The sequence below is a fragment of the Lactuca serriola genome, chromosome 4 (genome assembly GCF_051521515.1).
Source record: "Lactuca serriola cultivar US96UC23 chromosome 4, Lser_US96UC23_V15, whole genome shotgun sequence".
Taxonomy (NCBI): domain Eukaryota; kingdom Viridiplantae; phylum Streptophyta; class Magnoliopsida; order Asterales; family Asteraceae; genus Lactuca; species Lactuca serriola.
In genome coordinates, this window is record NC_136411.1 from 340,780,668 (window position 1) to 340,803,821 (window position 23,154).

The window sequence follows — 23,154 nt, forward strand, 5'->3', positions numbered from 1 at the left end:
GATTGTCGTGGCAGCTATATCAGCTGTAACAATGGTGGGGAGAGGAGTGGGTCGAGCTTTCTAGTACCGGGATTGGATACTGGTGCATATTCTAATGAGCCGGGGGCTGCAGTTATGTGGGATCAGGGAGATGTTCTGTACTCGTTATGTTCTGCGAATTGAGTAGGAGAGGCTAAGACCATGAGTTTCTAGATGTGAGGCTTAGGGGGGTCTTGCTGGAGGCCGGAGTGTGAGTCGTGTGGGACTTTGGAAAGGAGTGACGATTATGTTCAGCTAGAGTTTTGACAGCTGGAAGCGAAATATTTAATTGATGGATTGGGCTGTCGTCTTATAGGGTAAGGATTGTGCCCTTTCAGTTCTTCAAGCTCGAAGGAGTAAGCATGCTTATGACCCAGGATCAAGTTGTATTCCAGCTCGGGGACTATTGGTTATAGGGATTGGTGATATTATTTCAGCTCCGGTGAGCGCAGGTGGGTCGATGTGGCATAAATATTTTGTGAGATCCGGTTTTCCTTGGGTCTCTTGTGTCGGACAGTAGGGATTTATTGTGCCAATTATTGCACTTTAAGGGATTGTAGACTATGTCATGGGAGTAGTTTGTAGCCCGGTTAGGTCAGAGGTTGCTTCAATTGCTGCAGTTCAGTTGTGGATGATCGAGGTAGTGAGTGAACCAAAGTGCGAGATACTAAATGTTATTATTTCTAAAGTTGAGAGCGGGAGACTTATTAGAGCATATTGAGAAGAAGGGTGATATGTGGGAGGTCCATGGACAGAGTTCCACATGATGGTTATCCAACATTGTCAGGATTCAGTGATTTTAGTAAGTGTTATTGATTGGCGAAGGAAAGAGCCAAGCGAAGTAACTCGTTGCTAAGATGTCAGTTGGAGCAAATACCTTTTTGAACTTCAGGATTAGAGTGTCGGAGCATTAAAGTACTAGGAACCGTCAGATTCACTGAAATTCAGGAAGTGTTCAGCTAGTTCTTAAAAGTGTGTGATTATTTGTAATTGGCTGGTAATAGAGCACTAGTTGGAAAACAGTTGGTTGTCATCGGATCGATCATTGGAACATGAGAAGAACTAGGAATTTTCCAACTTCCATGGGTTGTGAAGACTTAGTCGAATCTAAGTGGGGGAGAAATATTTTTTTAGATTCAGAAACAGGAGTGGTTTTGAAAATGAGATAAGTTTCGCATCGTTGTCAGGGAGAAAGACAACCCAAGTGGTTGTTTGGGTTAAGAGTTGTGTGAATTGGGAGTTCGGTAGATCTCCCGAGCTTGTGTATCATGTCTTCTTGGTGCATGATAGCAGAAGTCGGGAAACCAGGTTGGAATCCTAGTCATGAATTGAGTTCAACTCTAGTATTCGGTCGAGAGTGTGCTCGACTCTGAGGATTCTTGTGATTGATACATTGAGGGTTTTGTTAGCTGCCAGGGCTCGGCAGTATTTTCAGCACGGGTGTGCGGGTTATTAGCATATGTGTTAGGCACGCGGGTCAGGGAATAGACCACATAATTCTGAGAGTATGGATGATCGACATGAGGCCTAGGGTTAGGCCAGGGTTAGAGTCCACAAAATGGATCAGGAGTTCAAAACCCTAAGTGGATGAGAATAGTATGCATGGGAAAGATCACCAGGGGGTGGTCCAAGGAGATGCTCAACAGTTTAGAGTGGTCCAGATGACTGAAGGCCTGGTGAAGCGGTCCAGTCATGCTGAAGACTCTATATGTGTTTGCAGATTTATATGCGGGTATTAAGTATGCTGCTATGCTATATCAATTAGTAAGTATGTTCCCAAGTATTGAGCATGTTGCTGGAGTAGGCTGGAAACTCCGGTGTATTTGGGTTGATCAGAAGTTGTTATTAGAAATCAGATAGAGTACAGAGGATCTTGTTGATCCCATCAGTTAAGAGAATCTCATAGGATTAATCTGCTTGGATCAGGTAATACTCCAGTTGGGAACCGGGAGTAGATCAAAATGGGTATCCGACAATTTTAAGAAGGCTTGGGATTAGAATTTTCGGTCGATCACGTTTTGGGAACCAGATTAGACCTGGTTAAGCTAGTGATAAGACTATAGGAACACCACTACAGTTATGAGACCAAGTAAGCAATGAATTGCCTAAGGTTGTGTGTGATGTAAGGCTACCATTGGTCATCTAGCAACCACTTTTAGTCGTGGATTTTGTAATGACAGGATTCGATGTGTGTATCCGATCGGTTGGAACAGGAGATTGTTAGAGTCACAGTGGCATGACAAGTAGTGGTAACTAGTTCTAGGGAAGGATACGTTCGGAAGTTGTATGAAACAACTATGTGGGAGTCCTTAAACTCTGCGACCGGGCTGGAACCCGGTATGTCGGATGATTAATGAACGAATTGAGACCAGGGAGGTCTCGGTAGATTCTGGAAAGTAGTTGTGTGGTAGCATACTGCTTCAGGCAGATCAGTGTTCAGTTAGTTTCTGCGGTTAGGGCAGTATTGACGAATTGGGTCTTCAGTGTATGGGATTTATCTAGATGTTGGAACCCCTAATGACAGAAATTGAATAGTTATAAAAGAAACAGGAGGACCGGGAACAACAATAATGATTGGGTATGAGAGGTCTGTCAAGGAGCCAGATTATCTCGAGGTTTCAGGTTTCGGATCGAGTAAATGCGATCATATTGAGAGGGATTCGTATCTGTTCAGGTTTTAGAACCCTGCAGGGGTTGGCTGTTGTCACACCCCAAAACCACGAACGGCGGAAACGTTCAGGGGTGGAGGACGTCATGTACAGTATCACAACAGTGTAATATAATAAACAAGCAACAACATCATCCATTGCATTATAAGTAAAGTTTAATACATGTGTGTTCTTTCATTGTAATAAGACACCAAAAATATACAATCAAAATAAAAGACGAGACTTGTCTGCTCCGACTTCTCAAAACCTGGCCTCCGTACCTGTCTACTGATGACCTGAGAATACAAGTTATTTTGAAAGCGAGTATCAGCTTTAAGCTGGTGAATTCATAAGTATATAAGTGCCATTGCCTTGTTTGTGAAAATCTGTTATGAAAGCCATGTAAACCTTTAAATGAAAATGTTGAGGTAAGTATGAAATCCCTTGAAAAACCCTTATTTTCTATAAGTATGAAATGTAGTCTTCTACCAAGACCCGAATGTTCTGTATGTATGAAGTGTAGTCTTCTACCAAGACCTGAATGTTTTGTAAGTATGAAGTGTAGTTTTTGTATTGACTAGTACTAAAAGTGCTTAGTCTAACTCATCGTTTATGTGAAAGGTATCACAAAATAAAGTAATAGGAAATACGTAATAAAGTAAATGTAAGCCGGAGGTACTGGTGCTAACATGTACTTATATAACCTAATGAACATCCGAATATTGTCCAATTGTCCTCTGTAGCAGCAGCAGGGCGAGGGAAGGGTTAGTCCCCGTAAAGGTACTCCTAGTATAAGTAATAACCGTAGGCATCCATAGATGTTCATCACCCACTGTTGCTAACAGATGGGTTTCAGAATGGTTAGTCCCGTACGTATATCCTGAGGTACTGTGGGATAGAGGCCCATCTAGGTATCCCGAGGTACTGTGGGATAGGGTCCTGTCTTAGATATCCCGAGGTACTGTGGGATAGGCAGGAAGATTTACACAGAAGGTACTAATAAATCATCCTCGCAATTTGAGATACAAATATTCACTATAAACAAGTATACACAGGTAAAGGTATCTACGTAAAAGTATTCTTGTAATGTGTTCATGTATCATGTAAGCATATGTAAAGGTACTCATGTATCAGGTAAGGTTCTAGTAAGAACTCATGAATGAACTGACTCTTGTGTGATTCCTTGTAATAGAAGTAATGTTTGATATCTTCAAATTATCCCTATGATAATCTACTGTAATATAACTGGATGATCATGTAGGTTTGTACACTCTTACTACTCAAGAGTGTGGGAACTAAATGAAAGATTTACGCTATAACATCAATACATATATAAGAATATAAGTGTATATGCATAGTTTAGTTCAAGAATGAAAAATGGTTTTTGTAAGACATCTATGGGTTTTGAACAATAATTAACAATGACATGATGTCATTTTAATAAACATTTCAAAGGTAAAACATTTGGTAACAATGTGTTTTTAAGATGTAAAACCATTTCATGCATCACATTTTGTAGCATGTGAAATATGTTAAATGACAAACACAGTTATAAAATACATATCAATGATTAAATAACATGTTTGTTTCTACTTGTATTCTCCCCCCCCCCCCCCCATTAAAGCATTTAAAATCATTTAAAATATTGATTAGGGGTATGAACTCACTTGAAAGTTTGAAGATAGCGAGATGGAAAACCGGGCAAAGTTTCGTCTCGGGAAACGGATTTTTCTCGGGATTCTCGGGAATCTCGGGAGTAAAATCGACCTTCGGGACTTGAGCAAAAAGACCAGGGCTTCGGGTTTGAACGGGCACAGAAAACGAGGCAAAATGCAAGAGAAATGAGAAGAAATGAGCAATTTTTCCGGAAACCCTCGCATTCTATTTATAGGGGTCTGAGAAGCCTCGGTATGCGGGGTGTACGCTCGTACGCAGTGCGTACGCGTACGTCATGCATGACCGAGTCCTCGACTGCCTCGGCTTCGGATGGGACGGATCGGGTCGGATGGGACGGGTTGGACGGGCGGGTCGGTAGCTTCGCATAGGGGCGACGTGGACGGACCGAGACCAAGGCCTTCGGGTACGCGGGGCGTACGAGGTTACGCAGCGCGTAACTCGGATGAGAACGCTGACTCTTCCTTCGGATATTACCGGATTTTTGATTTAAATATATATATATATATATATATATATATATATATATATATATATATATATATATAAATTATTTAATAAACTTCAAAAAATCATATCTCCTTCATACGAACTCCATTTTCGATGGTCTTTATATCCACGCGAAGGTGAGACTACGCTCTACAACTTTCGTTTAGACTCCGTTGGCAAATTCCAAAATTATTTTTATTATTTAATTATAAAATGACGTGATTAATGAATTTCTTTAAAAATTCATAACTTCTTTATCTGACGTCGGTTTTTGCCAGACTTTTCACCGCTGAAATACCATTGTCGAGACCTTCGATTCTCGTTTACGTCATTCCGGCCAAAAGTCGCTCGATCTCCGATTCAAGTTTTTAGTTGTCTGTTGCTAAACCGAACTTGGAAAAATCTTAACTTCAATATACGAAGTCGGATTTGGGCGTTCTTTTTACGTAAGATCCCGGTTTAATGACAATTAAACATAGAGGGAATTAAAATAGAACTTTTTAGACATTTTATTATCAAAGTTAATTTTATTAACTCAAAAGTGGTTACAATACTTGACTTTTTAGGTCATTACAAAGAGTTGAAATATCGGGTTGTCACATCATCCCCCCGTTAGAGGGAATTTCGTCCCGAAATTTAAAGTAAGAAAACACTTGTGGATTAGGGAAACAGATGTGGGTACTTGTGTTTCATCTGATCTTCGCGTTCCCAGGTGTATTCAGGTCCTCGCTTTGCATTCCAGCGGACCTTCACGATGGGGATGCGACTTTGCTTGGTTTGCTTGACCTCTCGGTCCATGATTTCTACTGGTTCCTCCATGAAGTTGAGGCTCTCGTTGATCTCGATCTCGTCGAGTGGAATAACAAGAGTCTCGTCGGATAGACACTTTTTCAAGTTTGACACGTGGAAGGTAGGATGTACGTTACTGAGTTCTTGCGGTAGATTGAGTTTGTAAGCTATAGGACCGATCCTCGCAAGAATCTCGAAAGGCCCTATGTATCTTGGATTGAGCTTCCCACGCTTTCGAAAGCGTATCAAGCCCTTCCAGGGTGAGACCTTCAGTAGGACTCGGTCGCCTACCTGGAACTCCAATGGTTTCCTGCGCTTGTCAGCGTAGCTTTTCTGTTGGTCTCTAGAGGCTTTCAATCGTTCACGAATTTGAACGATCTTCTCTGTCGTTTCCCGAATGATCTCTAGACCTGTGAGAGTGCTTTCGGGAACTCGTCCCTTAGCTAACTAGGTATCACCCACTTCAGCCCAGCACCGAGGGGATCTGCACTTTCGGCCATAGAGGGCCTCGAATGGAGCTGCCTTTATGCTCGTATGATAACTGTTGTTGTAGGAAAATTCAACAAGGGGTAAATGAGTATCCCAAGCTTTTCCAAAGTCAATGACACAGGCGCACAACATATCTTCTAAGGTTTGGATAGTTCTCTCACTTTGCCCGTCGGTCTGTGGATGGTAGGCTGTACTCATGTCCAACCTAGTTCCTAGGGAACTTTGTAATGACTGCCAGAACCTCGAAGTGAATCTACTATCTCGGTCGGAGATGATAGATAAGGGAACACCGTGCAGCCTTACAATCTCCCTAATGTAAATTCTGGTAAGTTTTTCCATCTTGTCTGTTTCCTTGATCGGTAAGAAGTGTGCAGACTTGGTCAGTCTATCGACGATGACCCATATGGAATCAAGTCCCCTGGTCGTCTTGGGCAACTTGGTTATGAAGTCCATAGTGATCCGCTCCCACTTCCATTCTGGTATCTCCGGTTGTTGTAGAAGACCGGAGGGTTTCTGGTATTCGACCTTAACCTTTGCGCAAGTAAGGCATTTACTCACGAAGGTAGCAATATCTGCTTTCATGTTAGGCCACCAGTATAACTTTTTAAGACCCAGATACATCTTATCTGAACCCGGGTGGACGGAATAACGAGCGTTGTGAGCTTCGGTCATGACCAAGTCTCTGAAGCCACCGTGTTTCGGTGTCCAAATCCGATCCATGAGGTATAAGGCTCCGCTACCCTTGACTTCCAAGTTATTATCCATCCCTCTAAGGGATTCACCCGCCATGTTTTCAGGTTTCAAAGCGTCGAGCTGAGCCTCCTTTATTTGCGTGGACAAGTGTGAATGGATGGTTAGAGTCAAAGATTTGACTCTACGACCAGTATATTCTTTCGGACTTAGGGCGTCGGCTACTACATTGGCTTTACCCGGATGATAACGAATTTCGCATTCGTAATCACTAAGTAGCTCGACCGACCGTCGTTGTCTCATGTTGAGCTCTTTCTAGTCGAAAATGTGCTGTAGACTCTTATGGTCTGTAAAGATCGTGCTTTTCATACCGTATAGGTAATGTCGCCAGATTTTCAGAGCAAACACAACTGCTCCTAGCTCGAGATCGTGGGTTGTGTAGTTAACCTCATGTGTCTTCAGCTGTCTCGAGGCATAGGCTATGACTTTACCTCGTTGCATCAGTACACATCCGAGTCCTTGATTGGATGCATCGCAATAGACAATAAATTCTTCTATTCCTTTGGGAAGGGATAGTATCGGGGCAGTGCACAAGGCTCGTTTGAGCGTTTGGAACACTCTTTCCTGTTTCTCTTCCCAGTTAAAGGCCACGCCTTTCTGGGTCAGGGTTGTAAGGGGTTTCGCTATGCTGGAGAAGTTCTGAATGAACCTGCGATAGTGGCCAGCTAGACCTAGAAATTGACGAATTTCAGTAGGTGTCTTTGGTGCTGACCAGTTCTCGATGGCCTTAATTTTGGAAGGGTCCACGTGTATACCTTCTTCGCTAACTACATGGCCCAAGAATTCGACTCGTCGAATCCAAAATTCGCACTTTGAGAACTTTGCGTAGAGCTTCTCTGATCGCAATGTTTCTAAGATTTTACGGAGATGTTGACTATGCTCCTCCTTACTTCGAGAGTAGATGAGTATGTCATCAATGAAGACGATGACGAACTGATCCAAGTAAGGACGACACACCCTATTCATCAGATCCGTGAATACTGCGGGTGCGTTAGTTAATCCGAATGGCATCACTACAAACTCATAGTGCCTATAACGAGTTCGGAAGGCTGTCTTGGGAACATCCTCCTCTAACACTCGGAGTTGGTGGTATCCGGATCGCAGATCTATCTTCGAGAAGTAGTTGGCTCCTTGAAGTTGATCAAACAAATCGTCAATGTGGGGCAAGGGGTAACGATTTTTAATGGTAAGTTTGTTGAGTTCTCTATAGTCGATGCACATGCGAAACGATCCATCTTTCTTCTTGACGAACAAGACCGGTGCTCCCCATGGTGAGAAGCTTGGTCGAATGAATCCCTTCTTGAGAAGTTCGTTAAGTTGACTGGAAAGTTCCTGCATTTCAGCCGGTGCAAGACGATAAGGAGATTTGGCTACGGGGGTAGCCCCTGGCACTAAGTCGATTATGAACTCGACTTGGCGTTGTGGTGGTAAACTGGGAAGTTCTTCTGGGAATATGTCGGGAAAGTCGCGTACTTCTGGGATTTTCTGAAGGTCTTTCTGTTCTTGGCTGGTATCGACGACGTGTGCTAGGAATGCATGATATTCCTTTCGCAAGCACTTCTGGGCTTGAATGCACGAAATGATGCGAAGGCTCGTACTAGGTTTGTTGCCGTAGATAATTAAAGTTTCGTTATTAGGAAGGTTAAGACGAACTACTTTTTCGAAGCACATAATGTCGGCACGAAGAAGACTCAACCAATCCATACCGATGATAACGTCAAAACATTTAATTATGACTGGCATGAGATCTATCTTGAAAGTATGGCCATCTAAAGTAAAAGTACAACCTACGAATATGCAGTTTGTACTCTCTGTTTTCCCGTTAGCCATTTCTACCGTGAATGAACTATCTAGTGCACATGGTTTTTGTTTAAGCAGGTGTGCAAATTTGTGACTTACAAAACTTTTCTCGGCTCCAATATCGAAAAGTATGCAAGCATATGAGTTATCGAGGAGGAACGTACCAGTAACTATCGTTGGATCAACTACTGCGTCCTCGTGGCCTAAGGCCATAACTCTTCCTACTCCACCAACCATCCCTGCTTTAGGGCAGTTCCTCTTGTAATGGCCCACCTCGCCACATCCGTAGCAAGTTTGGCCCATCCCGGCGTTTGGGACCTGGGCGGCTTGAGCCATTGGAGCCTTGCAGTAACGGGCGGTGTGCCCTTTCTTGTTGCAGTTAGAGCAGAACATCTCCTTGCAAGGTCCGTGGTGGTGGTAGTTGCACTTGGTGCACTTCGGAAGAGTTCCAGCATAAGTTTTTGCTGGTAAGAGGTTCGCAGGGGCAACAGGTGTCACTGTTGCAACATTGATCGCCACAAGTTGTTGCGTATTGGAGGATCCTTGCGGAGCCCCTCTTTTCCTCTTATTCCACTCCTTCTTGTTGTAGTCGGGGTTGGATTTTTGTGGTACAGGTGTAGGGATTGTTGTGTTCTGAGGTTTCCGGTGATCGATAAGAGATTGTGCTAGTTCCTTGGAACTATCAAAGGTAATGGGCCTGGAAGCGATCACACTTGACTGGATCTGGGGCGACAGTCCCCAGATATATCTCTTGATCTTTTTGCTCTGGAGAGCAACCATATCAGGGCATAAGTTTGCCAAATCACAGAACCTATTTGTGTAGGTAGTGATGTCGGATCCAACCATTTGTAGACCCCATAATTCTTGCTCGAGTTTTTGTACTTCACCTCGAGGACAGTATTCCTTCATCAGCATGTCTTTCAACTTTTCCCAGCCGATGGAATACGCCACCACCAAAGTTAGATAGTTAACATGGCTGTTCCACCATGTTAGTGCTCGGTCAGAGAAGGTACAAGCTGCGAACTTGACCTTGCTGGCTTCTTGGCATCCGTAGATTTCGAAGATAGATTCCATCTTCTCAATCCACTGTCTTAACACCATAACACCCCCAGTTCCATTGAAGCTGTGGGGTTTGGCGTTAGTGAAGTCCTTGTAGGTGCATTCCCGAGGATGTCCATGGCTTTCGCCGTGGTTCGAGGGTGGTGCACCTGTTCCTGATCTGCTCGGGGCAGGAGCATTGATTGCTGACACAGCAGCTGCAACTGCTGCTGTGAAAGCTTCCTGGAACATGTTTGCATCGAAAGGATTTGGTGGTTGAAGAGGTACAGGTGGTGGTGGAGGTGGTGGTATTGGTGCTGCGTTGTTTGGGTTCCTCCTTGGATTCCTGCGTGGCGGCATCTTTAACTATACGTTTAAAAGATGACGAAATGGATAAGAATAAATGATTAATGAATGTGTCTCATGGACTAAATCCCCATAGCCCAACAACAGAAGGAATAGCTAAAATAGACGAACTGACTAAGATAATTACAGTAAGACCAAATACCCCTATGGTATTTCTTTATGGTTGTGTTGGTAAGTGTTTAGACTTGCTGCCATATCACAACCATTCTCGGGCATATTCTAATCGCTCCTCGGACCAGCATAGTTGATCAGGCTATGCCATTCCCAAGGCTGACCATATATCCCCAGGCTTACTTGTGATATTCAACAATCGTAATACTTTTGTTCTTGTCGTTGTGACACTGATTTTAGTATGAATGCAGGCACGTATACTTTGTTAAATATTTTATTATTTAAAAGTATAAACTCTTAGACAGAGTGTTTTAATCCCATGTATTTATAGTTAGTATATCTTTTATGGGTTGATATACTTAATTCACTATAAACAATGCTCTGATACCAATCTGTCACACCCCAAAACCACGAACGGCGGAAACGTTCAGGGGTGGAGGACGTCATGTACAGTATCACAACAGTGTAATATAATAAACAAGCAACAACATCATCCATTGCATTATAAGTAAAGTTTAATACATGTGTGTTCTTTCATTGTAATAAGACACCAAAAATATACAATCAAAATAAAAGACGAGACTTGTCTGCTCCGACTTCTCAAAACCTGGCCTCCGTACCTGTCTACTGATGACCTGAGAATACAAGTTATTTTGAAAGCGAGTATCAGCTTTAAGCTGGTGAATTCATAAGTATATAAGTGCCATTGCCTTGTTTGTGAAAATCTGTTATGAAAGCCATGTAAACCTTTAAATGAAAATGTTGAGGTAAGTGTGAAATCCCTAGAAAAACCCTTATTTTCTATAAGTATGAAATGTAGTCTTCTACCAAGACCCGAATGTTCTGTATGTATGAAGTGTAGTCTTCTACCAAGACCTGAATGTTTTGTAAGTATGAAGTGTAGTTTTTGTATTGACTAGTACTAAAAGTGCTTAGTCTAACTCATCGTTTATGTGAAAGGTGTCACAAAATAAAGTAATAGGAAATACGTAATAAAGTAAATGTTAGCCGGAGATTCTGGTGCTAACATGTACTTATATAACCTAATGAACATCCGAAGCCAATTGTCCTCTGTAGCAGCAGCAGGGCGAGGGAAGGGTTAGTCCCCGTAAAGGTACTCCTAGTATAAGTAATAACCGTAGGCATCCGTAGATGTTCATCACCCACTGTTGCTAACAGATGGGTTTCGGAATGGTTAGTCCCGTACGTATATCCTGAGGTACTGTGGGATAGAGGCCCATCTAGGTATCCCGAGGTACTGTGGGATAGGGTCCTGTCTTAGATATCCCGAGGTACTGTGGGATAGGCAGGAAGATTTACACAGAAGGTACTAATAAATCATCCTCGCAATTTGAGATACAAATATTCACTACAAACAAGTATACATAGGTAAAGGTATTTACGTGAAAGTACTCTTGTAATGTGTTCATGTATCATGTAAGCATATGTAAAGGTACTCATGTATCAGGTAAGGTTCTAGTAAGAACTCATGAATGAACTGACTCTTGTGTGATTCCTTGTAATAGAAGTAATGTTTGATATCTTCAAATTATCCCTATGATAATCTACTGTAATATAACTGGATGATCATGTAGGTTTGTACACTCTTACTACTCAAGAGTGTGGGAACTAAATGAAAGATTTACGCTATAACATCAATACATATATAAGAATATAAGTGTATATGCATAGTTTAGTTCAAGAATGAAAAATGGTTTTTGTAAGACATCTATGGGTTTTGAACAATAATTAACAATGACTTGATGTCATTTTAATAAACATTTCAAAGGTAAAACATTTGGTAACAATGTGTTTTTAAGATGTAAAACCATTTCATGCATCACATTTTGTAGCATGTGAAATATGTTAAATGACAAACACAGTTATAAAATACATATCAATGATTAAATAACATGTTTGTTTCTACTTGTATTCTCCCCCCCCCCCCCATTAAAGCATTTAAAATCATTTAAAATATTGATTAGGGGTATGAACTCACTTGAAAGTTTGAAGATAGCGAGATGGAAAACCGGGCAGAGTTTCGTCTCGGGAAACGGATTTTTCTCGGGATTCTCATGAATCTCGGGAGTAAAATCAACCTTCGGGACTTGAGCAAAAAGACCAGGGCTTTGGGTTTGAACGGGCACGGAAAACGAGGCAAAACGCAAGAGAAATGAGAAGAAATGAGTAATTTTCCGGAAACCCTCGCATTCTATTGATAGGGATCTAAGAAGCCTCTGTACGTGGGGCATACGCTCGTACGCAGCGCGTACGCGTACGTCATGCATGACCGAGTCCTCGACTGCCTCGACTTCGGATGGGACGGGCGGGTCGGTAGCTTCGGGTACGCGGGGCGTACGAGGTTATGCAGCGCGTAACTCGGATGAGAATGCTGACTCTTCCTTCGGATATTACCGGATTTTTTATTTAAATATATATATAAATTATTTAATAAACTTCAAAAAATCATATCTCCTTCATACGAACTCCGTTTTCGATGGTGTTTATATCCACGCGAAGGTGAGACTACGCTCTAAAACGTTCGTTTAGACTCCGTTGGTAAATTCCGAAATTATTTTTATTATTTAATTATAAAATGACGTGATTAAGGAATTTCTTTAAAAATTCATAACTTCTTTATCTGACGTCGGTTTTTGCCAGACTTTTCAACGCTGAAATACCATTGTCAAGACCTTCGATTCTCGTTTAGGTCATTCCGGCCAAAAGTCGCTCGATCTCCGATTCGAGTTTTTAGCTGTCTGTTGCTAAGCCGAACTTGGAAAAATCTTAACTTCAATATACGAAGTCGGATTTGGGCGTTCTTTTTACGTAAGATCTCGGTTTAATGATATTTAAACATAGAGGGAATTAAAATAGAACTTTTTGGACATTTTATTATCAAAGTTAATTTTATTAACTCAAAAGTGGTTACAATACTTGACTTTTTAGGTCATTACAAAGAGTTGAAATATCGGGTTGTCACAGCTGTGGAGGCCTTGGAAAGGCTAGGGTTATGCCCAGAATTTTAGCACTGTAGTTCAAGTTGTTTGGGGTGTAAGGAATGATCAGAAAACGATTTCGAGGATGAAATCAAATTTAAGTGGGAGAGAGTTATAACATCCCATTTAAAATAGGTTGATTAAATAATAAGTCCGGAACCCCGAGGAGTAATTCTAAATATTATTTAATATTATAATATTCTGAAACCAAATAATAATTAATCTAGAGTTGGTTCAGGAAGCCAATTGACAAAATATGAATTTCCAGGGGTTAAAGTACAATTTCGGGATCTATTTTGAAAAGGATTTCAGAAGTCGGGGTGTGTTTGGTATCATTTGGATTAAACATGAAAGGATTTGGATGGATGGGGTTAAATGGGTAAATTATGTACCTAAGTTGAAAAGAAATTTGTCATGGGGGCTATATGGTAACCTTTGGGGCTGAAATGTTATGAATTTTGGAAACTGGGAGTCGTTTTGTAATTTGTGACCTTGATTTGGAAAAAAATCTCATGGGAGGGGCCAGATATGTAAAATGTGTATAAGTTTTATGGAGTGAGACTATAACCCGACTCCCTTTCCCGTCACCCTACTAGCACATATATACCTTCTTTAAGACCACATGCAACCCTTTAACCCTAAACCTAATTCTCCACCTACCATCTTCTTCTCCCTCATCCAGCCGCCGTTACCACCCCAATACCCTCTCGTCTTTCCGATTGGTCGAAGTGCCAGCCACCAGAAGACCATCTCAAGTCCAACTTCGTTGCCGGACGTCGTGACGGCCATGAGGCGAGCGTTGAGGCCGACAATTGACCACCACCATCCCACTGTTTCATCCGCTGCCATCAAATGTCGTCTTTTCCGTGGTGGCTGAAGAAGAAGAAGATCGACGCTGTGGTGGTAGGAGGACTGGTCACGATTGCGGCTGTTGGATTCGCCATTGCTGCCGACGCCATGCGGCTGTTTCTCCGTGAAGCTACTACCAACATCACCTGCCGCCGTTAGCCATCATTGCGCCGCTAGGGTTGTGGTTGTTGTCACCATGAAGCACTAGGATTGTGGTGGTGAAATTGTTTCGGGTTTTATGTATGTGCTTATTCTCGGGTATTCTCCAGTCAAGGTTTTGTTGCTGTTGGGTTATTTTTCCGGCCATACGTATTGTGGGTTGTGTTTGTGATGGAGGAAGGTTCCCAGTGTGCCCTTGGCTAAAGTACGAAGGAAGGCCACCACCGCCATGAACCGCCGCGTGCCGCCAAGGTGGCTGTGTGTGTGCGTGTGTAGTATTTTTGTGTGTTTATTAGTTTGTGGTTATCAGTGTGTGTGTGTGTGTGTTTGTTTTGGATGGTGTTATAACTGTAATCGACCGAAATAATAATATAAAAATCCATAACCACCACCGTGAGGTGGTGGCTGCCGCCTCCTACCACCACCAGCCGCCGTGTCGGGTGGCGGTGTGCTTTGCATTGGGGTGTTGATTCGTTGGGATGCTTGGAAACCCTAATGGGCTTAATGAAGCTCTCGTGGGCTTAATGGGCCCAATAAAGCCCTATTTGACCTAATAAAATCCCAATGTCCCCAATGAGGCCCAAAGTGACTTAAAAGCCCAACCGGTTGATTAATGGACTAGTATTGGGTTGGAAACCCTAATGCCAATAAAACCCTAATTTTAAGAATTAATCGGGACACAAACATGAGAATTATTTAATAACTTGAGATACTAAATAATAATCATTGGCAAAGATTAATCTAAGCAATATTGGACTTAATAGATTAAGTCCTTAGAGGATTAAGTCCTTAATGGGTTAAGTGAGAAACACTTAACCCTAATCGTCATTTTATGCGAAACCCTAATTTCATGTGGGATTATTGTTGGGCCTTTCTATTGGGCCTTGATGACTTGGATTATTAATGGTTCATCCAAAGTCAAGCAATTGGACTAGATTATGTTGATGGGCTTATGGTAAGGCCCATATGAGGGTGTGGGCCCAATTTGGAAAATTGGGCGATATGTTGGGCTTTGGCCCATTACTTGACTATTGAGCCTTTAGTGTGTGAGTTGGACTTTGTGCTTGGAACCCAATTATTAATTGGGTGTTGTTTGATGTTGACAGTTCGAGAATCTGTCAACCAGTAGCTAGAGTTTTATTGGCGGGACTTTAGCAGTGCCAGGTGAGTTCTCCTCACAATATCAACAGGGTCTAAGGCACCAAGGTCGGCCCTTTATGGATTGTATTCGGATTATTGCATGTTATGCATATTGATTTATATCCCGATAGTTAGGATGGTGATATGTTATGCTTTAGTGACCTATTAGGTCGATATCCTGGTTATAGGATTGTTGCTATGCTTTGTGATCAGTTAGATCGGTTTGACTGTTATATAAATACATGCTAGTGTTATATGATGTCTATGTGCACATGAATGTCCTGGTTATTGGATGATGCTATGTTAGTGACGGGTTAGGTCTGTATCCCAGTTATTGGGATGTTGCTACGATTGGTGATCTGTTAGATCAGTTTGACTATTAGATGAAATGAGCTAGCTTATGATATTTATGTGCACATGTTTGTTTGATTGGGGGTTGGGTTGAGGCGGTCCTGCTTTGTGTTGTAGGCCAACATACCCGGCGAGCGGTCCGGATAGGTTGTAGGCCCTGCGTGATGGTCCAGACGTGCCGAAGGCTCGAAGAGCTGTTCAGATAGACTGAAGGCCTGTGAGGCGGTCCAGTCAGGCTGATGATGCATTATGCATGCTGTTCTGTATTAGTCATATGATATGGTTATGTTTGTATGGTGTTGGTATTTTGGGGAAACTCACTAAGCTTCGGGCTTACAGTTAGTGATTTTGTTTCAGGCACTTCGGATGATTGCGTGAAGGCGAAGGCGTGATCTTGCACCTCCTTATATTTTCATGATTTATTCTGGGAATACTCTGATGTCTAAACTATTTTGAAAACAACCTATAATAACTTAACGATTTTAAAATTTATTAAAAAGTTTAAATTTGGATTGAATTTTATGGGTGTTACAAGTTGGTATCAGAGCCTTGGTTTGAGTGAATTGGAGGAACATTCGTGTGAATCCAGTCTCAAATAAAGGAAAGGTTTTCAAAATGATTTCAAAAATGGTTTTCAAAATAAGTAAAGGAGGATGCAGGGTGTATGATCAGTTGGAGCCAGTAAGTAGACCCCAAAATACCATACAGGTATTTGGTTATGTTATATGTTAGAACATCATGCTAGTACTAGGCAAAGGATCTTCAGGAATTGCTTGATAGAATTGCCTGATTACATGATGCCTGCTAGCCTAGGGTTTTCATTACATGAGGTTGACATCATTACTGTAGTGAATTGCCTAATCACATTAGAAATCGGTAATTGATGATATATAAATCCATTGCACTTGCCACGAAATCAACCATAGGAATAAGTGAATTGAATCTAAACGGAAATCTCTTTAGATAATATTATTAGTAACTTTAATTGTTTACCGTTCTCTGTGTTTGATGCCCTACTTACCTTCACTATACTCCTAATCGACAGGTACACTGCTTATCATGTGTTTGTTTTTGTGTTTAAGTTAGTTGGGATTAAAGCTAGTACATTTAACACGTATCAAGTTTTAGACGTCGTTACCGGGGAACGATTCTAAATAGTTAGTTTTATTTTCTAGTGTTATCAATCCTTTGTGTGAGATTTATCTCATATAAAGTTATAGTTTTTCTTCTTTAATTTTCGCATCTATTTTTCCGTTTTTATGATTGAATCCGCCACGTTCGAATCTGAACACAACGTGTTTGACGTATTTCCAGTTTTCGTTTTTATTATTTTTGTTCGGTTTACGTGTAATTTTCGGTTTTGTTTCAGTTAGTTTATGACCCGCAACTCTAATTCTATAGTAGTGCCACCATTGGAAGATCCGTAATCAATCTTGGGCAAAAAGAAAGGCAAAGCAATAGGGGAATCAAGTGATTGTGAAAGCTTCGAGAAAAATCAAGAAGAAAAGACAGCACATCACGAGCCCGAAACATCCAAGTCACCCAAACCAAAAGTAGAGATGGCGACTATTGCGGACATATCCATGGAGGAGTACAAGAAGAATATGCGTGAGGATACTGGACCAGGTCTTGTTCAACCCGCCATTCTAGTGACAACAAACTTTGAATTAAAGGGTCACATACTCGCTCAACTGAAGGACATCCCATTTTATGGGAAGGATCACAAAGACGTCTATAAACATATTGACGAGGTCAACGACATTGCCAACTACTTCCGCATCCCTAATGTGCCACGCAAGATTGTGCTACTTTGGATGCTACCAGTTACGTTCAAGGGAGCCGCGAAGGATTGGTTAAAGGCACTACCTCCAGGATCCATAACAACATGGCTAAGATGCGCGAAGAGTTCATTCAGCAGGTCTGCCCTCCATCAAAGGTCTCAACATTTAAGAGAGCAGTTGCAAATTTTGAGCAGCAAGGAGGCAAGTCACTTTATGAAGCATGGGAGAGGTACAAAGGGTTATTAAGAAAATGTTACAACTAGTTGTCTTAAAAAATTTGGTTGAAGAATTCTCTAAACACTCAAGAGAATATCATAACCCAAGAAACGACTCAACTCAAGGAACGGTGAAGTCAATTTCAGATGATATGGCGGCAATGGTGGCCAAGTTGGAAAGTATGGATCGTAGGATGACGAAGATAGACCAATCCATCCACGCCATTTGTGTGGGGTGTGATAATTATAACAGCCCTCACCTAACCAAATATTGTGACCTAGATGAGAACGGAAAGTGAAAAGCTCAAGTTTGTTATTCAAGTGGGGATAGGTACGATGGAGATTGCAGAAAACCTAAGAAGGAATGGCTACCCTATGACAAGTACAAGAAGGCAAAGGAGGAAAAATACATGTAAAAGACGAGAGGGTTTTATCAAAGAGAAGAGTCGATACAAGAAAAAAAGATGAATTTTGAAGGTATGCTTACACGTTTTGGCTCTGCATCCGAAAAAAAGACATGATGAAACTGACGTGGTAATACGAGAGCAACAAGCGATGATGAAAGATCATCAAGCATTGATGAGAAATCAGCAAGCCTCGATCCTCAACATCGATAAACAACTCGAGCAACTTGCAAATCAATTCAATGAGCGGTCACCAGGCATACTTCCGAGCAATACCGAGCAAAATCCGAGACAGGCACACATAAATTTTGTCACAACAAGAAGTGGTAAAATAATCACTCCTTTAGCCCCAATCGCAAATGAAGATCCAAAAGTGGTGCAGGAAGCAGGAACATGTTGTGTTTTCCATCTAAAGAAAATAAAAGCCCTCCAATCAAGCCATATCAACCTCCATTACCATTCCCGGTTCGAGCTATAACAGACAGACAACTGAAGAGTATAAGAAGTTTCTAGAGCATATCAAGGCTCTACAAATCAAGATTCCATTCATCGAGGCGGTAGCTTAAATGCCAAAGTATGCAAGATTCCTAAAAGATATCCTCAACAACAGAAGGAAGATGGAGGAGATATTGGAGGTGGTCCTAAACGAGAATTGCTCAGCCACCATGTTAAATAAACTACCAAAGAAAATGGGAGACTTGGGCAATCTAACTTTTCCATGTCAATTCTGAAACTTGGATACAAGTTACGCATTGGCTGATTCGGGAGCTAGTGTGAATCTTATGCCTTATTCATTCTTCAAGAATATGACACTTAGCATCCTATACAATCGGTGTGTGTGCTCAAGTTTTCACTTGACACTTAGCATGCTATACAATCCGTTCATCCAAACCACTCACTACAGGTGAGTTCATACCGCTGAATTAACCTTTTAAATGTTTTTAAATGTTTATAAATGCTTTTATGGGGGGGAATACAAGTTGAATCATGCTAGTTATTATATCAATCACATGTGATTAATAACTAGCATACAAATGGATTTACTACACTCTTAGCTGTTTTACCAAACATATTACTTCAAATGACTTTCTCAACCGTTTTTACATGTTAAAACTCTTTATCAAACTTTCTTACATACTGTATGTTTCTTTTCAAACTCTATTACAAATGTGTTTCAAACAAACTACTTTCAAATCGTTTTATAAACTGACATCAAGTCATCAATTCTTATTTATTAAACTTTTCAAAGGTTTTACAAAACTTCTTTTATACTTTTATATTGTCAAATGCGTGCCTATATATGTATAGTTATATAAGTAATGTTTAAAGGACTTAGGACTGCTAGCTTGCTTTAACTCCTTTTCCTTGTTTGGATGTGGCCTTAGGGTATTAGTTATTTTTTCGAACATCGTCTAAATATTAGTTATGTATTATGTATACATATATAGACATAAAAGTTCCATCAGTCAATTCAATACCTTTGGGTAGCAAAGGCATACTTTGGTTATACACGTACATTACTAGTAACTATAATAGGTATAGTTAGGAGATACTACTTACTATTCTAAGTACAAGGAATCACACAAGAGTTAGTTCATTCATGAGTCTACACTAATACAATACATAATATATGAAGAGATACAATTACATAAATACAATTACAGAAATACTAATACATTACATAATATATCAAGAGATACGATTACATACAATTACAAGACATACAATTACAAGAGAGACAATTACAGAGATACGATTACATAGATACTATTACATAGATCCTTGTACATACTTATGGACTGACCATCCTACACTTGGCTGCTCGCAACAGAAGGTGTGTTCATTTACGGATGTTTCTCGGTTGTAATTTTCGGCGAGTTACCACGTCGTATTTATCCAAGTGCAAAAGGATACAATTTAAATAATTATATTATTTTCCTTATTACCTTTACTTTGTGACACATGCACATAAACGATGAGGTAGACTATACTTTTATAATAATAGTTATACCAGGAAAAACCGTCACATTTACAGTGATGAATACTTTCAAAACAGTTGGGTCTTGGTAGAAGACAACTTTTTATACTAGTAGGAAATATGGGATTTCCTAGGGTTTTCAAACATTTACAATTACTTACAAACATTTTCATTGATACAAAATTTTCTTCAAACATTTACAAGTCCTTTCTTTACAGTGTTACAAATCAAAGACACATAAATACTTTTGAATTCACCAGCTTTATTGTTGATACTCGCTTTCAAAATAACTTGTATTCTCAGGTCACAAATAGACAGGTACGACGGCTAGGTTTTATGAAGACGGAGCAGTCAAGACTCGTCTCTTATTTTGATTATTCATTATGTTGTTTTATACTATGAAGGAACACACTTGTAATTAAAATTATACTATTAATGCAATGGATGATGTTGTTGCTTGTTTACTACTTTGAATTGTTGTGATACACTACATGACGTCCTCTGCCCCAGAACGTTTCCGTCGTTCTCGGTTTTAGGTGTGTGACAATACTCAAGTACTCTCCGATCCTTTCAGATTGGAGAAACTTTTATCTTTCTGATAATTTGATTATTCTCATTCGTTCTGGAATACATTGAAACTTTTCCAATGTTTTAGAACAATACTTAATCTTGTAGGTATATAACCATATTTACTAAACTTTAGTTAATCATGACGAATAATCTTATCAATCCTTGTGGTGGATCTTGACCAGCACACACCCAGTGTACCCGATTCCCTAGTCTTCACTTGACTCACATATACATTTGAACAAAGAATCAGTCTTAATTTACAAAAGACAACGATTCTTATTCATCACACAATCCGAGTTGCATGATTCCAAGTTTCTATCCAACTGAAACTTGGGTGATGAGAAACTTTCCTTATTTGGCAAATTCTCAACACTACCATAAACAAAAGAATCAAATTTCTATTACTAACATAGAAACATACAAACATCAATTTTTCATAAATGCCATTTTAAGGATATATAATAAAATAATAAAACAAAATTTTTTTATTTATAAAATGCAGAAAACTTTTCCTTACAATGCAATTACAAATGAAAACTATGTTATTACATATTTCCTAGCCATATATCATAACTCCTAAGCAGCAAATCAAAAATCCGATCTTCGAACCATGTGATTGAAATCCATCTTCGCGACCAGATTCAGCGTACACTTTGTTTAAGCTTCCTTCTCTTTGCTTTGATTCTACAAAACATCAAGATGTAACCTAGTCAGATCATGTATTAAGAATCAACAATAAGGAACCTAATAGAGTTGGATAGTAGACTTACCTGAAGCAGAGTCAAACTTTTCGATTCTACATTTTCTCAAATCTTTCAGGTAGTAAGGACAGCTTCGCAACCAATGCCCCTCGGCAACAAAAACATATGGAATCTTTTGGAATGGTACACGGGACAATCTCAGACTTAGCCTTTATCTTTCCCTTGGAAAGAGAAATCCTTGATGGACTTCCAATGTTTCCATTGTCAATGTCCATGGAAGTTTGGGGAGTAGATCTTCCAATCAAATTTTCTTTTCCAGTGCGCCAAATCATTGTTGATTCAACAGCTACAAGCAAACATGTAAGATCAATAAAGGTCATGTTGTGGTCTATCACATAGTAGTCCTTAATGAACTCACTATATGACTCAGGAAATGATTGAAGAACCCAGTCAACAGCCAACTTCCTTGAGACTTCGTCACCTGACTCTCCCTGCTTGTCAATATGTAACTTCATCTCCAAGACGTGAGCACATATAGAATTTCCTTCCTGTCAATAGGGCTTTAAGTGACCTAAAACTTGTGGGTTAGGGAGAATTATTAGAGGAGGAGAAGGAAGTGAAGTATGACTTCCACGATCCAACCGTGGAATATCATCTTCAAGAGGAAAGATTATTCCAAAAGATTTGGGAAGACCATAGTTGTCTGAACTAGACATCTACAATGGGAGAAATTCAAGTTAGTTGATTTAAGTCCTTAATATAACACCCAAATGAAATATTAAGGTTAGGACCCAACACAATATATTACAATTTGGAAGAGGGATGCCATAATTCAAACTGCAAAATATTTGAAGGTAGGTAAATGACGATTTACCAATTTCCATCACGAAAAACGAAAAAGAATTTTAGTTCATAAGTGGATTGAAACTCCTAGATCCATTGAGATTCATTGAACAATTCAATGGCATGTTTAAATCTCGATTGCGCCCTTAATTTTTGTGACTGGGATGCCGAGGATCACAAACAAGGTGCGAATAACCATGCAAATTAGCTTGGTACACTCAATGTTACAACCACCTAATCAATGTGTCGGTTAACCACACACACTCCATTGATATGATTAACATCAAGCGACTCTTTGCCATACACTATCATTCCAGATTAGTGTGCCGGTTAACCACATGCGCTCCACTAACGACTTAACATGGTGCAACGTGCAATTTCATGGGTTAGCACCATATTCACATTTTCCTAAGTAACTAAGATTGGGAATTTATAAGTGTTTAGTTACTTTGTATTTATCATTATACTTTTAATGAAGGGAGAATTAGAGTCTAATCTTACCAGTTCGGCTAACGACCCTCTACTAGTCAAGGAAGCAGTGGGTGAGAGTGGACACCCATTAAACAATCATTTTATAGGCAGTAACCTTATACCCCCCTTGTAGACCAGCTTCGTAAATGAGGCCTACTAACGGTAAGAGTGACTTCACTCTTATATATATATATATATATATATATATATATATATATATATCTATATATATATATATATATATATATATATATATATATTAAACCTATAGTATTATAATAGTATATTGGTTGAATTTAAACTTTTAAAATTCTAGGGTTTGGAACTAAATGTGTCAAAACAAGACTCTACATTTACAAATTCCAAAACTTGAGGGCAAGTTTTGAACTTTTTCAAAAACTTTTGGAATCCATAAAATATGAGTTTAATATAGGCTTTAATGAAAAGACTCTTGAAAATCCATAACTTGAGGACAAGTTATGGAGTTCATAAAAACATTTATGGAAAAAGACAATTCAACA